The 27,883-nt window shown below is 41.2% G+C and overlaps 1 protein-coding gene across 2 annotated transcripts in view; it reads left to right on the forward strand.

The window, feature by feature from the left end:
- RGS7BP (regulator of G protein signaling 7 binding protein) overlaps positions 1–27,883 on the forward strand; it is a 103,033-nt gene that overhangs the window by 14,263 nt on the left and 60,887 nt on the right. The window lies entirely within an intron of this gene.

The raw sequence follows: 27,883 nt of genomic DNA on the forward strand, positions 1-27,883 counted from the left end.
AGGGGGCCGCAGCCAGGAAACAAGACTTCAAAAAGGGGGTGGTGGCACTTGGACCAAACTCTGAAGAACAAGTGGCAATGGCCTTTCTCTTTGTGGGGCCGCAGGCTTCCTGCCACGCATCAATATTTCTGTCTTGAACCAAGGGAAAGTAGAAATAGCAATGTTGGGGCGCCTGGGTGGCACAGCAGTTAAGCATCTGCCTTCGGCTCAGGGCGTGATCCCGGCGTTATGGGATCGAGCCCCACATCAGGCTCCTCCGCTATGAGCCTGCTTCCTCCTCTCCCACTCCCCCTGCTTGTGTTTCCTCTCTCGCTGGCTGTCTCTATCTCTGTCAAATAAATAAATAAAATGTTTAAAAAAAAAAAAAAAGAAAGAAATAGCAATGCTGATGTGGTGAGAACCAACTATGTGCTGTCCCCTTTCATGAGTTCATCTGAAATGGTATTTACTCAGTCCAGTGAGAGGTTTTCAAGTCTGATATTTTGACTAAGAAATGCATCTACCTCAAAGTAGCAGATATTAGACTATAGGCATCTAATCATAGAGCCAACTATGTAGGTAGGTGGGAGCTGGGGTTACCCTGTAGTTTGATCACGTGAGGACTGTGGTCTTTGGGATTCTTTGTTTTCGTTGTTCAGATTTTTTAAAGATTTATTTATTTGAGAGAGAGAGAGAAAGCCCTCGAGCACACATGAAGGGGGGAGGGGCAGAGGGAGAGAGAGTTTCAAGGAGACTCCATGCTGAATGCAGAGCCCGATGTGGACTCGATCCCACGATCCTGAACCGAAACCAAGAGTTAGATGCTTAACCGTCTGCGCCACCCAGGCAACCCGGGTCTTTGGGATTCTTTGCACTTTTCCTTCATGCCTCCAACTGTAGTGGTCCCAAGCTGAGCCAGTGAGGCTTTAGGACTCTCTCTTGAATCCAGATGAGACACACCTGGAGGCTTTCCAGAGCACTCAGAATGCTAGATATTTTTCTCATTTTCATTTTGTAGTAAATTTAGGTTGACAAAGTTGAGCTATTTGGTTAATTGTTGGGGCTGGGGTTTGAACACTGGTCTCTGTAGTAGCAGAGTCTTTATTCTTGACACTATACCAGGCTATTCCCCAGACAGCTTTCTTTCTTGGAATGGCCCCAAAATTGGCCTACCTGCTTTCCTTCCCTTTCACTGCCACTAAATACTATTTCCACTCAAAGTCTCCCCCGCCCCCAACACACTTCAGGACAAGGACCTCTTCAGCTGGCACACAGCTGATTTGAAGGCTTTTAAGGTTTACTCAGAGAGTAAGAAGAGGAAAACAAGCAGGAAGGGGAAAAAAAAATAACACAATTATGGTCTTTCTGAAGCTGCCAGTAGTGTGAATGGACCTCGGCTCTGCATTCTGGAAGCCTGAGCACTTCTGAGCCCCGACTATTTCAGACTTTCTCCATGTTAGGTCTACTCAGATCCTTCCATCCTTAGGTACCTTCTTTCCTGCTTGCCCGTGCAAGTGCCAAAAATGAGCATGTGCCATCAGACTTTGACCCAGGCCTGGGTAGGCTGAATTCTTGGTTTCAGCAATCAACGTGCTTCTTCCCAGCAAAGGACATGTGAGTAGGAGCAGGACACCCCATGACCACAGTGACACTGGTCATGTAAGCCATCAATGAGTATAAGGGTGAAGAGAGAAACGGAAGTGAAGAATGCTACCAAGTGTGCAGGGACTCAAAGGTCAGAAAACTTCCCCCGACGTGATAGGTACACCCAAGAAAGTGACATTCAAGCTGAAGAAAAATCTGGGAAGAACTCATCGGAACAAGAATGCGAAGAGATCATCAGACCCATCTCAAAACACCACTTCTTCAAATACTCCAATCCTTGGTCAATGAACCCACAAAAGCCCCTATTTGCCAAGCAAACGGAGTTTAAAGTCACCATAGTTATTACCTACATTGCCCTCCTCAACAGAGCTCCAGTTTTTAGCCAGAATGACAGCTTGTTAGAGCTTCAGGCTCTGAATCTTGGACTTTTTGTTCCCATAGTGGGTCTCATTTGGAAGAACTTCCATTTGACATGGAATTCCTATTTCCATTCTTGCAATCTACTTACTGAGCTGAGGAATTGGGGGACGCCGATTTTTTTTTTCCTTTCTCAGATATTCATGATACATCAACAGATCATTTCTGATTTTTCATTTTTCAATATCATTCCTGCCATCTCGTAACTGTGGAAATTCCTATTTATCTTAGAAGAATAAGCCACTCCCCCTCACCTACACGGACAGATTTCTGATGCAGGTTTCTGATATGTCAACTTACTGGGTAGAAAAAGAGTTCCTAAAATTGCTGCTGGTATATAGTAAGCACTTCATGCCTCTTGAACTCTGTATCTCAAACATTTTGGGTTTTATGTCATTATTTTTGTTCAAATGGGTTTTGTTATTTTGGTTTTCTATTACAGTAGCCCATGCCTGTCCGTACTTATGCTACTGAAACAAGCAGCAGGTGGAGTAAGAAATGAATAATGGGAAAGCTAGTCAAGGATAAATCTTAATTTTAAGAGTATTGTTCTTACTGGCACTTCATTAACTTTCATAAAAATCTATTCATTTTGATTTCCTAATAATCCTTACCTGGGTCCTGCTTAAAAACAATGGCTAGTATACAAAGACCTTCCCGATGAGGACCCACTAAAGAATTTTCACCCCTCAATGAGCTAGACAAGGCAAATATAAATCATCAGAATCCTATGGTTGTAATTTGGGAATGTGTATTTTAAGTACAGTTGTCCCCTCCATGGAAGAGAGAAATACCCTAGATACTGGTGTGTTAAAGGTCTTCAGAGAAAGAGAACCACTAGGGATACACAGGGTGTGTGTGTGTGTGTGTGTGTGTGTGTGTGTGTAAAATGGGGAATTGGCTCACCTAGTTTTGGATGCTGAGCAATCCCACAGTTTGCTCTCTGCAAGCTGGAGACTCAAGAAAGCAGGTGGTATCGTTCAGAGTCCAAAGGCCTGAGAACCAGGGGAATCAGTGGTTTAAGTCCCAATCTAAGGGCAGGAGGAGACGGATGTCCCAGCTCCATAGCCAGGCAGAGAGAACTCAACCTCCCTTAACTTTTTGTTCTATTCGGGCCCTCAGGGGATTGGACAAGGCCCACACACATTAGGGAGGGCCATCTGCTTTACTCAGTCTACCAATTCAAACACTCATCTCTTCCAGAAACACCCTCACAGACACACACAGAAATATTTAACCAAGTATCTGGGCATCCTGTGGCTTGATCAAATGAACACATAAAATGAACCATCACACTGGGTCCATTCCCTTGATCACAGCAGATGGCTGAAAGCCCCATAACCCATAATTCTCAGAGCAGAGCTGTGGGGAGATCACCTGTGGACACTGGAGAGGCTTTCTGTATGTGCACAGTGAGGGGAGAGACTGGAGGAATTCCCTACAGTCAGCATGCGGTCAGGAATGAGGACACCGTTCACCTCTCACCAGGGGGTAACCACATGGCAAACAGCGGGTTCTGAAGGAGATTGCTGGATCTTCCCAACTGGGGGACTCCCATGAGCATCTTTCACCAGAAGTCATGTTTCCTTACTATCTGAATTTCGAGCTCAAATGGCTGCATCTGTTTTAGTACTGTACCATCACTGAATAATGAGGAAACTGCTCAGATTATTTTAGGCCATAGCATGTACCATAATGCAAAATCACTCGGCAAATGTTCTCTCCATAAAACAAGCCTTATCAACCGTTTTTTGTATTCATAGATTCAATCTTTTGTTTTCTGAGGATGAAATATGGTTTAAGTTACCAAGTCTGTTCAGACTCAGAGCGCCTTCCCATTATGCTCTGAATTTCAGTATTAGGCTATGGTACAGGCACCACCAGAGATCTGATGTAAAAATGTGAAAGGATTTCAGGTATCTATTTAGGTGTCATCTTTGCGAAAGAAAGGTCATCCCAGTCATTCTGGGACAGTCTTTTCCTCACACTTCAGCATTATAAAAGCATTCTCCAAGTTCAGACAAGGAAATTCTGTAGGACAAGGGGAAGGATGCAGGAAAGGGGAACGATATATCTGGAAAAGAGGTAGGAGAGAAAGTGGGGAAGGAAAAATGAATTTGTTCTTTGGGAAATGGGCTGATTGAGGACCTGGTATGACCAAGAGATACAGGAATGAAGGGAAGAGAAAAATAAAGGGAAATACGCAGTCACGGGGTTAGTGGTCAGAGGAAGTTCAAGCTTTCCAAACCCGGGCCCACCACAGGCCCCAAAGACGATGTGAAGAAGCGAAGTAGGCCAGGTGCGGTGGTGCGGGGAGAGCACACGCCGGCACGTCTGAAGCTGGCAGCTGCCACCCAGGCCTCACTGATTGCTGGTTCCCATGTGGAAAGGTGGGCCGAATGTGCCCTATGTGTGGCTTTTTTGTTTAAGAGAATCCACGAATTCACGCTTGTGTGTCAGAGTAACCCGATTTTAAAACGTTGGCCAAAAGAAAAATTCTGCACACCACAAGTGGCCCTCAGCCATTAGTGTCTACCTCTGTTAATTATCACCTGCTTCTTGCTAGGAATACTTGCAGAATGTTGGGTGTGCACAATAAGAAATACCAGGAGGTCTTCTCATTCGGGGTTGGCATTAGTAACTCTGACCTGTATTACCCTCTCAATTTCTTTGTTGCTTTCAGAATGGCACCGTGGGGATTTAAAACTTGTCAGTATGTGTCACCTGGTTAAAACTAATAACCAAATACAGAGATAGATAGATAAATAGATGGATGGATGGATAGATAGATCTTTGAATTGTTAGGTAAGTAAGGCCAAAAATACTTAATTAGCCTTAGGAACGTGTTAAACATTTCTGGAATTGAACCTAAGGAGAGAAGATAGAATATTGGTACATTTGCCCTGAAGTCAAATTCCTTGAAAGACCTTTCTCCTTTGATCAGAGGACAATTATTTAAATTATCCTACAGCTGACACCTTACTTTCTCATATCAAACAAGAGCCATTGATCTTATTATAATCAAGATCAAGACAAATAGCCTGGCGGATACATAACAGAGTCAGAGGTCCACGTGAATGCTGAATAGGGAGCAATTGTTTTTTAACTAAATGAAATCCTAAGGGGGAGGGGGCAAGAGTCAACCTGATTTCTTGTTATTTTTATCAGCTGGCAGCTGATAGGATTTCTCTGAAAGAAGGTACTCTATACAAAGTACTGACAACTGCCTATTCACCCAAGAGTCATGACCATTTCTAAACAGCTATTTCTGAATTCCCAGCAAAAGGTATTCATTCTATGACCTGTTTTTTCTGCCTAAGTGTGGGACCTACATCGAACCTCTCCTTTCAATACTCAGTGTGTCCCTAGCTAAGATTCAAGACTTAGCCCAGCTCAGTGGCTTATCCATTTGTCTCTTCCCCCGCCCCCCCGCCTACCACACCCCCACTCCCTCAATAACGCACAGATCTGCCTCAGCCTAGAAGAGGGTTACGTCCCGATAAAGCCACTGTAAATCGAAACTATTCTAGGAAGAAAATGCATTTAATACATTTAACCTACTGAACATCACAGTTTAGCCTGGCCTCCCTTCAGGGTGCTCGAAACACTTACATTGGGCAATAGGTGGGTAAGATCATCGCACACCAAGCCGGTTTTATAATAAGCGGTGAAGAGCTCACGTCACGTACTGACTACTACGCCGAAAGTGAGCGACGGAGTGGTGGCCAGTGTACGTGTGCGCCCTCACGCACGCGTGGTGGTCTGCGAGCCGAGGCTCCCTGTCGGGGCCCAGCGTCACGAGAGCGCATCATGCTGTACCTTGCTAGTCTGGGGAAAGGTCAAAATGGAGAATTGAAAATAGTTTCTACTTAATGTGTCTTGCTTTCTCACCATCGTCGAGTTGAAAAATCCTAAGTCAGGCCATCCTGAGACAGGGACCATCTGCATACAGGTGAAAGAAGGTGAAGGTACAGGGGATCGGGCTTGAAAGGCACAGGTGGCCCCCGCAGAGGGACAGGGGTTTGGAGGAGAAACTTAAGCATTTGCAGAGAAGCTGGATCAAACAGCTGACTTGTAAGTTCGAGAAAACGCCAAGAGGCTGGGATTCTATGGCAATTTAACTTTTTCTTCAGAGTTTGTTCTAGTTACAGATTCAGGGTCTCTATGTTTCGACATCAACATTTCAAACATCAGTGTTATATGGCTGATATCATTATACTTCCTGGGATTTTGAGGTCAGTAAGGTCCCCAGTTTCTGAGCTTTCAAAGTGCTTCAAAAATTTTTATTATTCTTATACTAATCCCCACAGAGATAGCACACAAGAGCCCACTAATCCGTCTGGCATCACAGGCACCATGCTCCTTCAGCCCTGCTCCCTCTGTCCTGCTTCAGCCTCTGCCCTCTGCCCGCAAAGCCCCTTAACATCCTGAGGAATCGTGCGGCTCAACGCTCCCTAGCCCAGGCCCTGGGATGGAATGCACGGTTTTGAACTGAAAGGTGAATCACTAAATGTTAGGGCTCCGCAGTCCAATCTACCTTGCTTCCCGATGCTTCTTCAAATAAATGGATGCCATGGCAGTCTTTCTAACTTGCAGTCCCTGCCCTTGAGGAGTGGCAGGTAAGCTCCACTTTGCTCAGCCTCAGGGTACAGTTTCCAGCTCTACCGTCGCCAGGAAGGGGCATTGGCAGTGATGGACAGTTCCCATGCAGCCGGCACCTCTGTGGGACAGTTGGGGCCTGAGGCTGCAGAGGGTCAGGCTAGCTGGCTGTGGCAGTGAGCAACGAAAGGCATCATTTAGACCCCAGCAATATTGTACAGAAATCCCCCAGGGGTTCTTGGAGATGCCTGGGGGAGGCCGGCTGCCGCCAAGCAGGCGGGCCGAAAGCTGTGGACAGCGGAGGGAGGGCTACAGCGAAGGGGCCTTGGAGCCGTGGGGGCAGGTGTGCTCTCCAGCCGCAGCTCCTCACTGCCCTCCCGCCCTTCCGCTGCACCAGCTCTCGAGCCAATGTTCAAAGCTCTCAAAAAACTGACTGACAAGAACATGCATTCCCCTTTCCACTTTCGAGACCAAAGACGCCATGAAAATTAACAATGAAGTCACCCAAGTAATACACTCGGGGGCTGGGAGCTCCAGAAAGAATCACTGTACGATGTTTTTAGTTCCACCATTAATTTGCACGAGTGCCGGAGGATCCCAGATCAGCTCTCTGTGAGCCCTTGGTTCTAGAAGGCCCATGGCACAAGCAGGTTCCTAATCCTACCGCACATTCTAGTTTTCGGAAGAGTTTTTTAAGACATGTTACCGGGGCTCCACCCCTACATCCATTACATCAGAATGGCCAGGGTGAGGCCTGGACACGGTATTTATTTAACACACACACACACCCTCTACAAGTATTTCGCACACCTACAGCAGGGTTTGAGAGCCACTGAGAAGTTGGAAGGAAAGAGGACCGGACTGATAACCAAAGGGCCCTATTTCGAGTTACGGCCATATCGTCAACTAGGTAATTTCGTTCAATCCCCTTGACCACTCTGGGCTGTAGATACCATTCCTACATCAGCATGACTTGTAAAAGAAAAAAAATGGGAAATGATCTAAATATCCAGGAGAAGATTAATATAGCCAGGTGCTAAGATACTGTACAAACATTTAAAATGACATTAAGTGGGAAAAAGCATAATATAAAAGTTTTACATAACGACCCCATTTTTGAAACAAAATGAAAATTATATAACTAGATATAATTGCGAGGACATACACCCAAATTTTTACAGCATTTCCTTTCTAGATAAACAACTTCCATCTTCTTCTTACACATCTGTATTTTCTAAATACTCTGTTAAGGGGCAAAATCTACTCACACACATCAAGCCTTGAATATCAGTCTTGAATACAAGTGGAGAAGAAATGAAAAATATTTATATAGATAAAATTCTAGTTCTTGTATTTATAAGGCAGGTAGATGCAAAAACCTGATGCTCTGCTTCTCCTCCAAGTTACTCATAAAGAGGTACTAGCCTTAAACTTGTTCATCTTCCTTATTAGGAACTAAAGATCCAGAGGAAAAAAGTGAGACAAACGAATTCTCCTACAGTATTTGTTCTGGGTACTGGTGGGTCTGCCCCCATTTGCCTGGAGGGAATAATTAGACAGGAAGCCGGAGTGAGAAAGTCAGGAGGCCAGAGAGCCAGGGGAGAAGTTTTTGATCTGTTTCTCTTTTCTAGAACATTCTGTCACATTTTTTGCCTGGTGTGTTGGTGGCTATGAAGATAAAACGAGAACATCAGTGAAAGGACTGAGCACACCATTAGACACACAAATGCTCCACAAATTCCCATTCATTCATGCATGTTTCCGCAAAGGGAATAACTTAGCTACTCACCCAAGGTGTGACCTCAGAGTGTTCTCATCTCCTTCGTGTCTGCTTCCATCCCTAAAAAAGTAAGGAAAATAATAGCACCCACCTTCCCGGGTTGCTCTGAGACTCAAATCAGGTGATGTAGGTAAAGCACTAAGCAAAACATTTGAACACATGACAAGCACTCAATACATGGCAGTTATGAATATTACAACTTAGTCCAGTATCCCTCAACCAAAACACCCTGCAGTATTGATAAGATTTTCACTGTAATCCGGAGAAAGAGCTGTACAAGTGCATAGCTCTAACAGTTTGGGATGAGAATGATAAAAATAGTTTGGAAGATTGTATTTTGATTAGAAAAATGTACTTTTTTTTCACCATTTCAGTACTAAAAAAAGATTATTATTTCAAGTGCTCAAGAATAATCCCTCTGTGGTTTAACACCAAGAATAGAATATTTCATTTCAGAAAGAATGCCTAAGAGAAATGATGAGCCACTGATAAAGGTTATTACACTACAAAATGACTTTGGGTTTAAGGCAAGTATTTTTGTGTTATAAAAGTGATTAGGCCTTTAGAAGTGTTTCAAGACAACACAGTGTATGCATATAATATAATGAACGTATAATGACTTTTGTCGTGGGGCTTGAGGTTTCAAGAGGACCAGGACTTGGTAGAGGAACGGGAAAAAGAAACGTGGACATTGACGGTTTCAATTCACAAGCTTTATTGAAATAAATAAGGTGTGAGAACAAGACAGACCGGCGGTTCCCAAACTTGTGATGCCACGGAAATCACCCAGGGAGCTTCAAAAAACACTAGAGCCAGGGTCTCACCCTCAGAGATTCTGATTTACATGGTGTGGGGCGTGACCTGGGCTCCAGAATTTATTAAGTGTCTCCAGGTGATTCTGATGCATAAACAAGTTTGAGAACCCTGCCACAAAGGATCCATCTGACCAAACGGCCCCCAGGTGTCTCCCTTCCTCTTCCTCAAGGGGACGTTCCCAGGGCACAGCACGGAGAGCAGCCCGCACTGGGGACCCTCTTTGCTTTCCCCTTTTTGCCCTGCCCTGTGCTGGAAGAGTTACATAACTGCCCAGAGCCAATTTGGGTTGCCTCACCCAAGTCCAATGATCAAATTTCAGACTGTAATTCATGCTGGGCCAGCATCACGCCACCTCCCTTCCTCTGCATCTCGGTCTCAGCTTGGACCCCCCTCCTGTAGCTGTGTCACAAAACCAGACACTTCCATTTCTAGCCACCGAAGAGCCTCCATGGACAGGACTTAAATCCTGTACTCAGTGATATCAACAGAATGGGAAAACATGCTTCGACCACTCGTGTTAGGTGGAAGCCCAAGGTCAGATGGTAGCTTTGCAGGATCTGGTGATCCACGCCCTGCGGTCTGAGCTCTGTGCGTGTGTCTGTCTGTACGGCATTGAGCTAAACTGGGTCACATATAAACTTAGCTTTTGAATTGAAAAAGAAGGCAGTCATCTACTCACCTTTTTAACAGAGTTTAAGCTTTACTAGGCAGTAAATGCGAAGTAATGAAATGAGGTACTTGCAGAACTAAAATTTGAAGGCCCAAGTATTTTATCTCCCAGGCGATATCCACAGAAGAAACTAGGAAATATGTAACAGATGTGGCTTATGTACAAAATAAAATTATATAGAAGTTTTGTTGGCCTGGAATGATTAAAATAGCTTGAAATTTTAAAGTGCTTTCATGATAAAAATAATCTCAGCTTGCCCTGAGAATGTACCTGTGCGGTATTTTTGTTCTTGTGCTCCACATGAGGAAATAGAGGCTCACAAAGACGGTGTCCTGCCCAAGGTCACATACATGGTCAATAAATAGGGTCAGGACTCGAACTCATGACCTCTTCATTCCAAGGCCACTAGAGTTTCCACTGTGCCACCAGGCGGCAAACATCGCTGATTACGACTCGAATTTATTAGATAATTTCTAACTTTCTGCTTTCCCCTTCATTTTCTTTATAAATGCCAGGACTAGGCTTAGCTCTGTTACTGATCAGGAGACGTATTAGGACTTTTTCTGCAAGGAAGAGCAGGTTCCTCCGAATACCTTAAGGAGGAGGATTTATTGGGAGGTTTTGTAGTTTTGCGAGGCTCACACAATCCAAAGGGCAGCATGAGAGAGGGCTTGGAAAATGGACACGAACCAAGGAGACTGCACAGACTACATAACAGAGACAGGCTGGCTAAAACGTTGTCCTAGCCAATGCCACTGCCCGATGCTGCTGCCCCAGACAAGTCGGAACCGTTCCTTCCTCTTAGGTCACGCACTAGACTCAAAGCCCTACTCGGAATGCCTAGTTGGTCAGGTGCGGCGTCCTGGCTACAGGTGCCAGGAGAGAGGCTCTCTTGCTTTCAGCTTCCACAGTAGGAAGGAGGGACATTGGGACCCCTCAACACCACAGATACTAGGGAATTTCCCAACAGAACGTAGGGTTGGATGTTGGGACAGCCAGAGAAATGACAATTATCTCCTGCAGAACAACACTGATCTAAAAGGACTTATCTGTATTTATCTACTTTCCTGCAGTATTAGAAGACCTTTTTTTCCCCAAGATTTTATTTATGAGAGAGAGAGAGCGCATGAGCATAAGCAGGGGGTAAGGGCAGAGGAAGACGGAGAACAGGCTCCCCCCTGGGCAGAGAGCCCCACGTGGGGCTCTATCCCAGGACCCTGGGATCAGGACCTGAGCTGAAGCCAGACGCTTAACCAACTGAGCCACACAGGCACCCCAGTATTAGAAGACCTTTAAGAAAAGTTTCTAAGGAAAATTATAAGCTACTATAAAAAGTATATTTATTCTTTCCATTATAAAAAAATCTGTGGTGAATAACTCAAAGTCACTGGTGACATTAGCTTGCACGCTGAGAAAACAAAACTCTGCCCCTGGGGAGTGTGCTAGGAGGTCTGTGGGGTGACCCTCTCATTAGCTTTCTAGCAACCCAATTTCAATCCATAAAAAAAAATTGCCCAATGCAACAGGGTCACATCTGCCGTAAGCCAGTGTGCAAACAGACTGCTTGTGCACTCACTCATTCAGCCTACATTTATTATGCACTCTTCTACGTGCTAGGCATTGAGGTTTTCAGTACCTGGCACTAGGAATACAAAGATAACAATTCAGGTATCCTTGAAAAACATCTTGTCTGTGCATAGGCCTGCCTTAGAGGTATGAATAGGAGTTTGTGTATGTTACAATGCAAGAATTAGAGATAATCTAATTTTTCAAACCACATAGGGGATTTAGGTAATCTGCTACTGGAGTAATAGAGAGACTAAAATGTTTAGATCTTATCAAAATTTATCATCTTGGAAATTCACCTCCTGCTGTATCCTCGAGTCTCCTACCTGCCAGGTTTTTCCCCTTTTTGGCTCTGTGCTTACATACTCAACTAAAAAATAAAAATACCTTATTGCTAAGTGCTATTTTTAGAGAGAATCTTAGGTCTTGAAAGATTTTGTTCTATAAATCTGTTCAGCATGCTGTCTTTCAGAAAAATAGGAGGGAGCTCACGAAAGACAGGTTTATACTTACAGTCGGGCTAATTTAAGTGATAAAAACGGAGCTGGAGCCATATATGGGAAGAGCTGAACAAGGACTTCGTTGGTATCAGAGTTTAAATCTTTTTCGAAACAGTGCAAGCACCACCACAATTTGTGGTAATATCCTTTCTTTCCTGAAGCTGTACCTGGGCTGTATCAGCTCAAAGTCTGTTTTCATAAACCAAAACAGAGAGAGTTCCCTAGAACAATGAGGCTTAATCTGCAAAACAGAGAGAGGCAGACCCGGCTTCATAAAGAGCGTTTACTCTTAGGAGAAATTGTGTAAATACCTTTTCAAGTGTCAGAATAACAACCTTTTACTTCTGGAAGTTGAATGTGAGAGCATCTATGTTTGCTTTTCTAGGTATTTAGAAGGCCATTTCCATTTAAAAACAAGAGGTAAAAACAAGGAGGATCACAGGAAAAGTGAAAGCCTCAGCTGCTTGTGTACCTCTATAAATAATCAACGTTTGGACTACTCTTACCTTTAGTGGGCGTCCCACAGCCTTCGGGGAGTCCAGTGCTCCCCCACGCTCCCCACACGCCCAGGCAAGGCCACTCTGCATTTGGGTAGCAGGGAGCTCGTCCTACATTCACCACGGAGTCAGCCCCCACTGCGGCCTGAATCGCCCCTATTACCAGACTAACCCCTTGCTATTTCTGTTGCCGCTTGGGTTTCTGGCTCTTTCCTCACAGCTTCATCCCATACACACACTGATGGGAATCTGGCTTCCCACTTGTGGGCCATCATTTCCCAAGGCAACGCTAACATAAAGCCGATGTTACCAATTAACCTCTCCCTTGCGCAAGCCTCCCCCGGATTCCATCCCTGAGAATTCGTCCGTGTCTTGATATGATCCAGGTGAGAACCGTACCAGTCTCTCCATTGAACCACAGAGGTAGCCCCTTCATTTCTGTCCTCTTGAGTGAAACATCATTGCCCACCTACATTCAATTATCTTATCGTGGCTTCTCGAAAGCCTTAGCCTTTGTGTTGCCTTCCCAGGTTTAGAGGGACCGATGTGGTTGGTGATACCCAAACTCAGCCAGGGTAAGGAAGACTTTTCCGGCCAACCCTGTTTGTATTAATGAATTAAAAAAACTGTACAAACCCCTAATACTAGGTTCTAAGACAAATGGCTCTACATTCCAGATTTTATGGGCTTTGGGAAGTATATTTATGAGATCCAAAAATATCCTCTAGGACAAGTGTTCTCAACTTTGGATCCATATAGAATCACCCAGAAAGCTTTTACAACCCCTCATGCCCAGACCACAACCCACATCAATTACATCAGCGTCTCTGGTGGTGAGACCCAAGCTACTCAGGTGATTCCAAAGGTCAACCGTGTCACGTGGAGGAATTCAACATAAATATCATCACCTGATATTTTTTCTTCATAGACTAACTTGAGTACCTCCAAGACACCTGGATTTTAAGACCAATTTCACCCCCTTCCACAGCTTTATGTCACTTTGTAATTACACACCTTGAAGTAAAAACGTGCTACAAGGTCAGAGGTCATTTCAACTTTTCTTCCTCACGTCGGTTTCTGAGCTACATTACTCTTCCAACAAAGATAGATTGAGCACCTACTGTTTACCAGGCATCGCGGGTGACCCAGGAAATAAAGCAGACATGATACACCCTCATGGAATTTACATCCACTAGAGGACACATACAATAAATAAGAAAACAAATAAGATTATTACCAATGTGGTACATGGACAGAAAATATAATATCAAAGGATAATATGCCAGCAAGTGTGTCACTTCCAGGGACAGGGAAGGGCAGCTGGCTTAGGTGCCAGGTAGGTCCTCTCTGAGGGAGTGACATTTGAGATGAGACCTGAATGGTAAAGAACTAGCCAGGTGAAGATAGGGGGCACAGCATTCCAGGCAGAAGGAGGGGTGAGTGCCAAGACCTTAAGGCAAGATCAGACTTGGCCAGTTTCAGATTCTGACAGACTGGAATGTGATGACAGCGTGGGAGAGAAGGACAAGACAAGGTCAAGGAAGGAGTTAGAAGCTACGCAACCTTGTTAAGTCACAGGGAAGAGTGGCTAGGATCCAAAATGTAAGAAGCCACTGAAGGATGACATTCATGTTTTTTAAATGTGTGGGGAATGATGACTGAAGGCAAGAGAGAAATCAGTTGCTCTGGTGATTGTGGTTCATTGTATTGTTTTAGAAATAAGGCCAGAAGGACTTCCAGATGGATTGAGGGTTGGAGGGGGTAGGGGGGGAGGGATGAGGGAAAGGAAAGACTCAAAAATGATTCTTCTGCGGAGCAACTGACCGCAAGGTACTGCCGTGCCTTGAAACACGGAGGGCTCGGTGAGGAGCATTCTGAGAGATGAGAGAGAAAAACTCAATGGCTTTCTTCTGACGTAGTAACTTGGAGATTCCTTTAGGCATTCCTTAATATCCACTGGAAGCCAGTGTCCATTAGGACAAGTATGGAGCGCAGAGGAAAGGTCAGGGCTGCACATCTGAATCTGAAGGTCATTGACATGGAAGTGGTATTTTAAACTTTGGGACTGGAAGAGTTCGCTTAGAGAGACAATGTAGACAGAAAACGGAAGAGAGCGAAGGACTGAGCACTGAGTTACTCTTAACCTTTGGGAACAAAAGAGAGAGCCAGTTAAGGAGACTGAGCAGGGCCAGGGATTTCGAGTTATAGCTGGACGTCCAAAGGAAAAGTGTCTCAAGATGGAAGGTATGATCATTGTGCCAAAGGCTGTCAAAACGTGAGAAATGTCTAATAAGAGGAGGACAGAGGGACCGTGGATTCTGTGAGATGTTCTGGGTCACCTTGACATGAGAAGCCAGTGAGGCAATGGGGACGGAAGTCCAGACAGGAGGGGTGAAAAAAACGGTGGTAGGTGAGGAAGGCCACGGGTGGTGGCCGCTGACACCCATACCAACAAATTTTGCTGTGCCTGGAAGCATGTGCTTCTCCACATCCTGACTTACAGTCTGAGCAGCAAGACACATGACAAATGTGGACACTTCTCTTGTCAGGACCCAAGGGAATGCATTAGATGCCTGCCCCCAGTTTGCACACCATATATTCAGTGTCTCCCCTGGCTGGAGTAACGGCCACAAGAAACACGAATGAAATGTTTGGGGCAGGACGGATTCTGCCCTTACCCTGTGGATTTTCCTTCTGGAAAGATGCTCCCTATGAGGCCCACCTCTCCAGCTAACCACCATAATCAAAGAGCAAAATATATGGTCAGCTTCAAAAGCTATAAATGGAAGTTGATTATCAAACGACAGAAAAAGCTAATATACCTTCAACCTTAAATCTCATAAAATAACACTTCCTCACATTCCTATTCATTTTCACTTAAAACTTGAATAAATTCCTACGGCTTTTAGGTGAACTAGATTTCCACCTTCTTTCCACAGCACACGGGAAACTGTACACCCTCCCTTACAGAGATTAAATGGTCCTGCCAACACCTTTTAGGTCTTGGCCTCAAGAAGTAGTTGTATGTGCTTGGACAGTAACTGTCAGTGAAACCGCTTAATATCAGGTTTGTTTGGTTTTTTTTAAGGCAAAAATCTAGTCTTTTGGAAGAGAGACCTGGAAATCAAAATGGATATTAACACAAAAAAGATTCAAAGAGACTTAGTTGTCTGGGTGTCCATGCAGACCAGCCCTTGGGGTACAGTCATGACTGACATAAATTACTATTAGAGGTGCCAATTTAAGTCTCTATTTTGCAGAGAAGGATAGTTTGTAGCTTTCCAAGTCAACATAGTCTTTCTCTTTATAACAGGACTTGGGAGTCCACAAGTCTCTTTGGATGGGTAATGTCTTCGGTAGACATCAAGGAACAGCTAAAAAAAAGTGGCCCATAATCTTGGAGCAGGGCCAAGTTCAAAGACAGAAGCCTGTAGCCATAGCAGTGACAGGAAGTTTGTTCTGATTTTTATGGGCAAACCTCAATGGGGAGCAAGAGGTAGCGATCCTGGTGAAGAAATTACAGAAATACAGAAGATTCTGAGAGAAACCATGTGAGGAATTCGATGGGCATCAGGGAGAGCGTAGAGAGAAACGGAAGGTGTTATAACCAGGGGGGTTATGCTCCTTCTCGTGTTGCCATGTCCACTCACAGTAAAGAAATCCAAATGTGTTTCGAAGTAGTAGTAGCAATAGTAGTAGTAGCTGTAGGATGAAACTCTTGACCCTATTTGCAGTTACTCCTGCCACTCATCTTTCTGCAGAGGGGGGCTGATATCTGATCAAGGCAAGGAAGACATACCGCACACTTCACTTTCCAACCAAAATGTACACACGGCACGCACGTAGTCAATCGACAACACAGAATACCTACCTTTCAAGTACAAAGGGGATTATTTTCCCCAACCGTCACTTACTTGAATCACTGGATTAAGGGAAGCTCCCCATTCCCTCTGCAAAACCAACGGATTAATGCTCATGTGAGCAAGCACCTTCAATACCTGCCTTGGACTTCTGCCCCATCAGCCAAGTTGTAAGCTTAGCAAGAGTCAAGTTATATTGGTTTCCAAACCTGTCTATATTTATGCCGTAATTCTGATTAGGTGACAGGAGATAGGAGAAACAAAAAGAGAGCTGCCAGCAGGAGCACCTGGGGATCTCAGGGTCATGACATCGAGCCTCGCATCAGGCTCCACCCTCAGTGTGGAATCGGCTTGAGATTCTCTCCCTCTCCCTCTGCCCCTCTTACTATGCTCTCTCTCTCTCAAATAAATAAATCTTTAATAAAGAGAGACAGAGAGAGAGAGAGAGCCCTGCTAGTATAAAAACTAAGCAGTTGAAGAACTTTAGAAAGTAACCATAAAAGCGAGCTGGTAAGAAAAAACTTTATATCAAATTAGGTGTAGACAAGATCACGATAAAAGGCTACGAACAATAATCATAAAATTCTAGGGAGATTCTACACTCGGTGTGCATCCCGAGTACCTTAAAGTTCTGGTACGCTTAAAAAACAAACAACCGTAATGGGGAATTGGAGATGACGTATTGTGAGTGCGGTCTTCGCCAGATGGAGAGCTCCACGCTCGAAGAGAAGCCCTTAGCTTTGCACCCGAAGACTGGTGGAGGAGCACGTAATTGCGTCTCAGCTTAAAGTAACAGTTTAAGATAGAGATTATAGCCAACCTATCAGCCACCGAATTGCCAGTCGAAGTGACACTGGGTGAGTTTCTACTGCACCTGGAGGCATGTACACTTTGGAGCCCCTGAGCTTTCCTTCCCACCCGAAGCGTAGCTAAAATCATTTACACTCAAGAGAAATATCCTAGAAATATGTTAGCCGTGAGTGTCTCTGAGCTCTATCCCTGGATCGGGTCAGATCCCCAAAAAGTTATATTGCAAACCATTGTGCTCTAGACGATGATGGAAATTCCTTCACAGAAATACGATTTTAGTGTTAGACTCTTGACTTTTATGGAGGACCCATAAAAGAAATGATGATGGGAAGAAATGATCATAGGAAGAACTCTGCCTGGTTTGTCAAACTGCCATTTAAGCTTTCTAATACACCATTGAAAGCCTGGTACGCACATGAAGGATCACATGATAAACTTCACTCTGTTAAATGCCTGAAGGCATCCATGTGGGAAGAGTGGGAAAGAAGAAATAGGAGAGAAATCATAGTCTTACACATAACTGACTCAACCAATTAATTACAAAGCTCCTTTTTCCTTCAGCTTTAATATGTTTTCTTGTGGATTTATGAATTTTAAAAGTTGATAAACCTAATAACTATGCATTATTTTACCTACTTAACCTAAACTCTATGTATAGTTCTTTTTCTCTGTTGTTTTTTTTTTTAATTGGAGTAGAGTGGACACACAATATTACATTAGTTTCAGGTGTACAACATAATGATTTGACAAATCTGCATGTTATGCTATGCTCACCAGAAATACAGCTACCGTCTGTCACCATATAAAACCACTACAATACCATTGACTATATTCCCTAAGCTGTACCTTTGATCCCCGTGACTTACTGTTTCCATGAATGGAAGCCTGGATCTCTCACTGAACTGCACCCATTCTGCCCATCCCCCCATCCCCTCTCCTCTGGCAACCGCCAGTTTGCTTTCTGTATTTATGAGTCTGTTTCTGCTTTGTCTATTCATTTGTCTTGTCTTTTAAATTCCACATTAAGTGAAATCACATGGCATTTGTCTTTCTCTGGCTTATTTCACTAGCATAATACCCTCTAGCCCCATCCATGTTGTCACAAATGGCAAGATCTCATTCTTTTTTATGGCTGAGTAACATTCTATTGTATATACACACCACATCTTCATCCATCCATTTATTGATGGACACACGGGTTGTTTCCATGTCTTCATAGTGTATTGCTGCAGTAAATGTAGGGGTGCACATATCTTTTCAAATGAGCTTTTGGTTTTTCGGGGGTTAAATACCCAATAGTGGAATTACTGGGTTGTATGGTATGTGTACTTTTAATTTTTTGAGGAACTTCCATGCTGTTTTCCACAGTGGCTGCACCAATTTACATTCCCACCAAACAGTGCCCAGGGTTCCTTTTTTTCCACATCTTTTGCCAAAACTTATTATTTCTTATCTTTTTGAGACTAGCCATTCTGGCAGGTGTGAAGTGATAGGCCACTGTGGTCTTGGTTTGCATTTCCCTGATGATGAGTGGTGGTGCGCATCTTTCATGTGTCTGTTGGCCACCTGGATGTCTTCTCTGGAAAAAAATGTATATTCAGTTTCTCTGCACATTTTGGATTGGATTTTTTTTTTTTAGTGTTAAGTTGTATAAGCTCTTTATATATTTTGGATATTAGCCCCATATCAGGTATATCATTTGCAAGTATCTTCCCACATTCAGTAGGTTCCCTTTTCATCCTGTTGATGGTTTCCTTGTCTGCGCGAAGGCTTTTTTTATTTTGCTGTAGCCCAAGAGTTTATTTTTGCTTTGGTTTCCCTTGCCTCAGGAGACCTACCTAGAAAAAATGTTGCTAAGGCCAATGCCAGAGATTACTGCCTCTGTTTTCTTCTAGAAGTTGTATGACTTCAGGTCTCACCTTTAGGTCTTTAATCCATTTTCAGTTTATTTTTGTACGAGAAAGTGGTGCAGTTCCACTCTTTTGTATGTTACTGTATAGTTTTCCTGACACCATTTATTGAAAAGACTGTCTTTTCCCCATTGTATATTCTAGCCACCTTTGTCATAGACTAATTGACCATATAAGCATGGGTTTATTTCTGGGCTCTCTATTCTGTTCTGTTGATCTATGTGTCCACTTCCGTACCCGTACCATCCGGTTTTGATTCCTACAGCTTTGCAGTGTATTTTGAAATCTGGGGTTCTGATACTTCCAGCTTTATACTTCTTTCTCAAGATTGCTCTGGTGATTTGGGTTCTTTTGTGGTTCTACACGAATTTTAGCATTATTTGTTCTAACTCTGTGAACAATCCTTTTGGTGTTTTGATAGGGATTGCACTGAATCTGTAGATTGGGTAGTATGGACATTTTATCAATATTAATTCTTCCAAACCACGAGCATGGGATATCTTTCCATTTCTTTCATCAGTGTTTTCTACTTTTTAAAGTACAGACCTTTCACCTGCTTCATTAAGTTTATTCCTGGGTACTTATTCATTTTGGTGCAATTATAAATGGAATTATTTTCTTAATTTCTCTTTCTGCTACTTTGTTATTAGTGTACAGAAATGCAATCAATTTTTTATATTAACTTTGTATCCTGCAACTTCACTGAATTCGTTTATTACTTCCAAGAGTTTATTGGTGGAGTCTTACAATTTTCTATCTACAGTATCATGCCATCTGCATATAGTGACAGTTTAACTTCTTCCTTACCGATTTGGATTCCTTTTATTTCTTTTTCTTGTCTGACTGCTGTGGCTAGGACTTCTACTACTATGTCGAATAAAAGTGGGAAGAGGGGCTATCCTTATCTTGCTCCTGACCTTAGGGGAAGAGCTCTCAGTTTGTCACCACTGAGTATGATGTTAGCTGTAGGTTTGTTACATATGGCCTTTATTGTGGTGAGTTATGTTCCCTCTAAACCCACTTTGTTGAGAGATTTGATCATGAATGGATGTGGAATTTTGTCAAATGTCTTTTCTCCATCTACTGAGATGATCATTCGATTTTTATCCTTCATTTTGTTCATGTGGAGTATCACGTTGACTGATTGGCAGATACTGAAATATTCTTGCATCTCCAGAATAAAAAGATCTTTTTAATGTATTGTTAAATGCAGTTTGCTAATATTTTGTTGAGAATTTCTGCCGCTGTGTTCATCAGGGATATTGGCCTGTAGTTTTCTCTTTTTGTGATGTCTTTGTCTGATTTTGGTGCCAGGATAATGCTGACCTCGTAGAGGCTTTCCATCTCTTCTGTTTTTTGGTTTTTTTTTAATAGTTTGAGGAGAGTAAATATTAACTCTTCTTTTAATGTTTGGTGGAATTCACCTGGGAATCCATCCGGTCCTGGATTTTGCTTTGTTGGTAGTTTTTTTATTACCAAATGAATTTTGTCACTACTAATTGGTCTGTTCATATTTTCTATTTCTTCATGATTCAGATTTGGCAGACTGTATTTTTGTAGGAATTTATCTATTTCTTCTAGATTGTCCAATTTGTTGGCATACAATTTTGTAGCAGTCTCTTATAATCCTTTGTATTTCTGTGGTATCAATTGTTACTTCTCTTTTTTTGTGTCTGATTTTATTTATTTAAGTCTATTTTTTTCTTGATGAATCTGGCTAAAGGTTTCTCGATTTTGTCTATCTTTTCAAAGACCAGCTCTTGGTTTTATTGATCTCTACTGTATACTGCCTAAAAGAGACCCACATCAGACCTAAAGACACACACAGACTGAAAGTGAAGGGATGGAAAAAGATATTTCCTATAAATCAAGTTAAAAAAAAAAAAAGACAGCATAGCAATACTTATGAGACAAAACAGACTTTAAAACAAGGACTATAACAGGAGACAAAGAAGGGCATTACATAATGATAAGGAGATCAATCCAACAAGAGGATATGAGGATATAACAACTGTAAACATGTAGGCACCCAACATTGGAGCATCTAAGTATATAAGGCAAATATTAACAGATATAAAGTTGAATATAGGTTTTTAATTCTCTTGGGTAAATGCCTAGGAGGAAAACGCTGCATCATAGGATAGGTATGTATTTATCTTGAGTAAATATAGCCACAGTTTTATTACAGGGGCAGTACCTATTACCCTCCTCAAATCAATCTACAGAAATTCTTCTCACCAAAGCTTGGTATTATTTGGTATGACCTGAAGCAATAAAAGTACTGCAAAATAACAGAGATACACAAACATTTATATAATTAAGCTTGGGAAAGGCCTTTCTAAAAATGAACCCAAGCCAGTGACCATAAATAAAATGTTGGATACATTTGATACAAGCAGACATTTTAAAAGTCAGGTTTTTCTAAGGTAATAAACCACAGCCCCCAGGTTGGCACAAATACAAATTTCAAAGCTTTCTACCTTAAACACTTCCCGTCATTGGCAATTGCCCTTCAGTAAATTAAATCTAATATTAAAAACATGTAAACATAATTCAAGATGTTTCATCATAAAGAGATAATATGATTCTCCTTTAAAGTTAGCTGAATTTAACATAATGATCGGGAAAATCCTGTCACAGAGTCTCACCGTGAAATATGAAGATGCAGGAAGTATTCTCATCCAATGTACTAGTAAGAATTGGGTAACTTACATGGTGATGGAAATTCTTCATTGATATATCTATTCCAATTTGCATTCCGTATAAGCAGTGAGTTTGGAGATAATGGTTCTGTTTCCTCTTCTCATTTTCATTTTAATGAACTGTATTTGAAATCATCATTCACTACAATCAGAATTATAAACTACTATTTTGAAAAATGCTAGTGAGTTCTTTGGGGAAAAATAATGAAATAGAATAAACTACTCACTTACAATTAAATACTGATTATTTTGTATTTGACTCACAGTATCCCTCTCTTTGATGCAGCTTCTGTTTGATGCAGTATCTAAAACTTGACAAAGAAAGCAAATATAGGACACTCAAATAATGCTATCTCTATAATTCATTGTTGCATTAAATATTTATTCATGTTAATATTACACACAAAATTGGTTGTCAACACCATCGACTAATAATTTATTTAATTCTTACATGTATCATGGTAAATCTGTTACAAAATCCATTCACCATAATAGGATGGGTTATAGATTTAGATTTAAGACCTGAAGCAATAAAAGTACTGCAAAATAACAGAGATACACAAACATTTATATAATTAAGCTTGGGAAAGGCCTTTCTAAAAATGAACCCAAGCCAGTGACCATAAATAAAATGTTGGATACATTTGAGTATATAAAAATTTTAAATGTGTATATGCAAATAAACCACATAGAAACAGATAAATTCAGAATGTGAGCCATCTTACTGGACAACCGACCCAGGCTCTTCAAAAAAAAGCCAATGTCATAGGGGAAAAAAATGTAAGGGGCTGTCATAGATTAAGAAGAGATGAAAGAGACTTCACACCTTGTGTGAGCCTTCATGGATTTTGGGTTTGAAAATTTTAAAAAGATATGTAGCAACTACTGAGAAAACTTGAAAACAGATAGTGTTAAACATGTTTTCTGTATTAACTGCTTACATAATTAATCAGTTAATTTCTGTAGCTATTTATTTAGCAATTGAAGGGCAAACATACTAAGAAAAATATTTCAACAAGTGTTTCAGAAAGAAGTTAATAACTTACCTTTAAAACTTTTATACATTAGAAGAACAAACACTTTGTGAGTAAAATAAACCAAGGACATGAAATCCCAAATCATGAAAAAAGAAATACAAGGAGCAGAGAGCTTGTGGAAATTTTTCCTAGTGGCTGGTAAGCAAAGAAATGCAAATTAGATTGCCAAGGATTGAAAAAATTTGGGGAATCTATATATTCTCAGAAATGGCTGGTACAGGACATAAATTAGTCTAAACTCGACGGGTGACTCCTCAGCAACATTTATCAAAAGGCTGAAATTGCTTCCTCTCTTTCATGTACCTATTGGCCATTTGTATGTCTTCTTTTGAGAAATGTCTCCACGTCATTAGTCACCAGGGAAACGAAAATCCAAATCACAATAAGGTATTACCTCACACCTGTTAGGATACCTATTAACAACAAGACAAAGAGTAACAAGTGTTGATGGAGAAGGAAACCCTCTGCACTGTTGGTGGGAATGTAAATAGATGCTTCGTTATGGAAAACAGGATGGAGGTTCCCCAAAAAACTAAAAATAGAGCTACCATATGATCCAGCAGCCCCACTTCTGGGTACATATCCAAAAGAAATGAAATCAGTATCTCAAAGAGATATCTGCACTATGTTCACTGCAGCATTACTCATAATGGCTGAGATAGGAAAACAAGCGAAGTGTCCTTGGATGGGTGAATGGATAAAGAGAAGATGGTATACATATAAAATGGAATATTATTCAGCTTACAAAAGAAGAAAATCATGTCATTTGCAACAACATGGATGAACCTAGAAGACATTATGCTAAGTAAAATAAAACCTCACACAGAAAGACAAATAGTCACATGATCTCATATACATGTGGAATTTATAAAAGTCAAATTTATAAAAGGAGAGAATAGAATGGTGGTTGCCAGGGGTTGAGGCCAGGGAAATGGGGAGATGTTGGTCAAAGGATATGAGTTGCATACAGGATGAATAAGTTCAAAAGAGCTAATGTACAGCATGGTGACTACAGATAATAATACTGTATTATATACTTGAAATTTGCCAAGAGAGTGGATCTTCCCATCACACACACACACACACACACACACACAGTAACTATATGAAGTAATATTATACCTCCATAAAGCTTATTAAAAATATTCCAACCTTGAATGAGAAATCCCAATTGTAGTAATTTATCCTAAGGAAATAATCCTGCATTTTGCAAGTATGCATGAATAAGTTTTCCATAAAATGGAGTTCTGTAGGTGTACTAACATGGAAAAATTCACAATGTAGCATTATTCTAAAAGCAGGTTACAAAATATTATTTATGACATGATCCCACTCATTCTAAACTTGTGGGGTTGATACGTTATACATTTACTTAAGAAAACATCTGAAAAATACAATGAAAGTCGATTATTACTAGGAATTATGGGTAACTTTCTTGCCTTCTTTATTCTAAAGCGACTTGCCAAAGATTCTATGATAAGCATATACTCATTCCTTATTAAAGGGGGAAAAAATGTTACCTTTGAAAGAAAGCAATCCATTTGGAGCGTTGCCAGTCTTTTGAGAAGATTTTCTTTTTTCACTTCCTTTTGCCACAAAGAAAAGTGTTCAGAACCAACTTGATTGGAGCCCCTGCTTTATTGTTGTCTGATTTAAATCTGTATCTGGAAATATGAAGTACTTTCCCACATTTTACCCACACAAAACCCCCAAGATGGCATTTGAACTCGGTCTGATGTCTTGCCTTTATAATTAGGCGAAAAGAAGGTCACAGTGATGAGCTGATCTTTCCCCTCAGTCAGTGCAGAGAGGCACTGGGGAGCCAGGGCTCCTGACTCTTTCCATAGACCCTCAGGACTCATTTTTTAAACACCTGTCCCTGAACTACGCCATGCTAACAAAGCCAACTGTACCTGATTTGTTATTCTCAGGGATTGATACCATTTACTGAAAACCACCGTGAATCAAACCTAAATATTGCTTTTTAAATGAATTTCAAAATAAAACATTTTCTGTTAATTTTTTTCCTTTAGAAATAATTTCAGACTTACAAATAACTTGCAGAAATAAAGATTGTGCAAGTACCTGCATACCTCTTATATAAATAGTTTATTCACTTATTGTAAATATTTCACCCCATTTGCTTTATCATTTGCTATATATATGTATCATTAAATATATGGCTATTTGCGAAATCATTGACGGGTAAGCTGAATATTATCATGGCTCTTGACACCTAAATATTTCAGTGGATATTTCCTAAGAATAAGGATATTGTCTTCATCATATTGTCATACATCATAAATGTACATTGAAATAATAATGTCGTAATCTACTGTCCATTTTCCGTATTTGCCTGTTGACCTTTATAACTATTGCTTATAGCACTTTTCCCTCAAATTTCCAGTATAGGCTTTACTTGAGGTCAGGTATTGCATTCAGACGTTATGACTCTTTAGCTTCTATTATTCTGGGGTATTTCTAAAGACTTATTTTTTTCTTAATCTTTCATCACATTTTGAAGAAAAGAGCCCTCCCTTTTTCATAGAACTCTTAGTTTGCTGTGGCTGCAGTCACGAGGTATCATAGACAGGGTGTGAAAACAAAGAATTGATCTTCTCACAGTTCTGGATGCTGGAAGTCCAAGATCAAAGTACCAGAATGGTCGGGTTCTGGTGAGGACCCTTTCCCTGGCTAGCATATGGCTCCCTTCTCACTGTGTCCTTACATGACAGAGAGAAAGAACACGCTCTCTGCCGGCTTTTCATTTAAGGGCACTGCTATCAGACCAAGGCACTGCCCTCATGGCCTCATCTAGTTTGACTCACTCCCCAAAGGCCACGTCTTCAAACACCATCACACTAGGGCTTAAGGCTTCAACATACCAATTTTGAGGGGGGATACATTCAGCCCATAACACAGAACATTCCTCATTTTGTAAAACAGACGCCTTTTTAGAGAGATCACAAATGAAATAGTCTAAACCTATAAAATAGTATTTTCTAAAGCCATTACACCAGAATAAAATCATAGCAATTTCCCAAACTGAGTGCTCACGGAGCTGATATTTTATTGTGTTGAAACCCCAGTCATTACCAGCTAGTCTCTGTATTGGGCTTTCTATTTATGTGTCACCCTCATTCAAGAATGTGCCCCCTTCTGCCAACACAGTATTAAAATAGAAAAAGATTACTCTCTACAGAAACACACTGTGTCTCAAGAATTTTTATGGAAGTCAGCCTATATCAGAACCATAGAATGTACTTCAATTCATTTTTAGACATCAAGTATTCAGAAAAAGTATTTCAGATCAGCACTTGGCTAATAAGAACAAAGGGATTTATTTCATGCAACTCCCGATCTTCTTTTTATTTATTTATTTGAGAGAGAGAGTGCACGCACGCGGGGCCGGGGAGGGGGTTGGGGGGGGGGGAAGGACAGAGGGAGCGGGAGAGAGAAACCCAAGCAGACGCCACACTGAGCATGGAGCCGTCATGGGCCTGAATCTCACAACCCTGAAATCAGACCTACGCTGAAACCAAGAGTCCGTTGTTTAAGCGACTAAGGCACCCGGACGCCCCCTGATCTTTTTTAAGTCATTATAATACAGTATGTTTTTTCTGTACTTCGTTGAAAGATCGCATCTTCATTTCCTTTCAGTATGTGTTAAGCAGTTATTAATACTGAATTAATTGCCCATTACATATTAGTATACTAATATGTTTACTGTTCTTTACTATTAATATAAAATCCTTTACTTTTCAAATTTTAAGACAGTTTTTCAATTGTTCCAATTAGGTATCACCTGGTTCAAATGCAGCTTCTTTGTGTGTGTGTGTGTGTTGTTCTGTTTTTAGAGAGAGCGAGAGAGACAGAGAGTGCACAAGTGGGGATGCAGGGTGGGAGGAGGGGCAGAGGAAGAAGGAGAGAATCTTAAGCAGGCTCCAAGTTCAGCGGGGAGCCTCCCTCAGGGCTTGATCTCACCACCCTGAGATCATGACTTGAGCTGAAATCAGGTCAGAAGCTTAACCAACTGAGCCACCCAGGCGCCCCAAATGTAGTTTATTTTTAAAATGTATTTGTTAACCTGACATCCTTACATTAAGTTTACGAGTGGACAGTACCCAACTCCATGTTTGATACCTTACAAACTTGACCCTGCTTCATTAATTGGAATCTGGATATTCACCTTTTTCAAATATTTTTTAAAAACTAAAGCACCGCTTTATCTCTTATCTATAGAATTCAGTTTTCTAATTTTCAAGGTATATTCTAAAACAAATTACCCCAAAATTCAATAAAATATGCCTCTTGGTGAGCACAAAAAGCTGGAAACGTGGTCTAATTAAAGTCTAGAGAAGTTTACTCACTAAATAACAGTTTCCAAAATATTTTAAAATGTACACATTAAAAATCATTCTCATTTTTAACATCTGTTTTCTATTAATTCTGATTATTTCTTCTGAAGTCAGTAATATTTTTTACATACCTTTCCAAAGTTATCTAGTTTTTAGACTATATTTGCTACATCTCACATCTTCTTGATTATTTAGCCTTTCCGAAAGGATATGTGTTATTGCATATCCTTTTTTCCCCTTTTCTTTGTGCTGATTTCTCAACAAAGCAGAATTTTTTCTTTGTTTTTGTAAAACACAAGTATTGGAATAAAAATGACCCAATATGCCTAAACATATTCATTTTTAATTTCTTCAACATATGAAGCAATTATTTGACCTGACTCAACATAATCTGGAAATAGAATTTCTTCTTTTTGCTTCTAACACCTGGTTCAGAATTTAAATCCGGGTTTTCTGGACTTTTAAATGTTCCTTTCTTCTTCCCATGGAGTGTGGTGACCATTTCATCTATTTGGAGGCCTTTGATTCTGTTTTGAAACAACATGGTCATGGTACGGCTCTAAATGTTCAGATAATCTGAAGTCAGGACTTTCTATTTCATGGTCTTGTATGATCCAAAGGAAAATAAATGATCACGATTTCCATTTTTTCCTATGTTAATGATGGCTTCCGTGGAAGAAGCAATGTCAGATTCACACACGCAAGCATAATACTTTAATGCCAGTCCTTTTATTAAAGAATCTCTGGTGTTCTTGTGTTTCAGTCTATTTATCTTCT

The sequence above is a fragment of the Ursus arctos genome, unplaced genomic scaffold, assembly GCF_023065955.2.
Source record: "Ursus arctos isolate Adak ecotype North America unplaced genomic scaffold, UrsArc2.0 scaffold_5, whole genome shotgun sequence".
NCBI classification, from domain to species: domain Eukaryota; kingdom Metazoa; phylum Chordata; class Mammalia; order Carnivora; family Ursidae; genus Ursus; species Ursus arctos.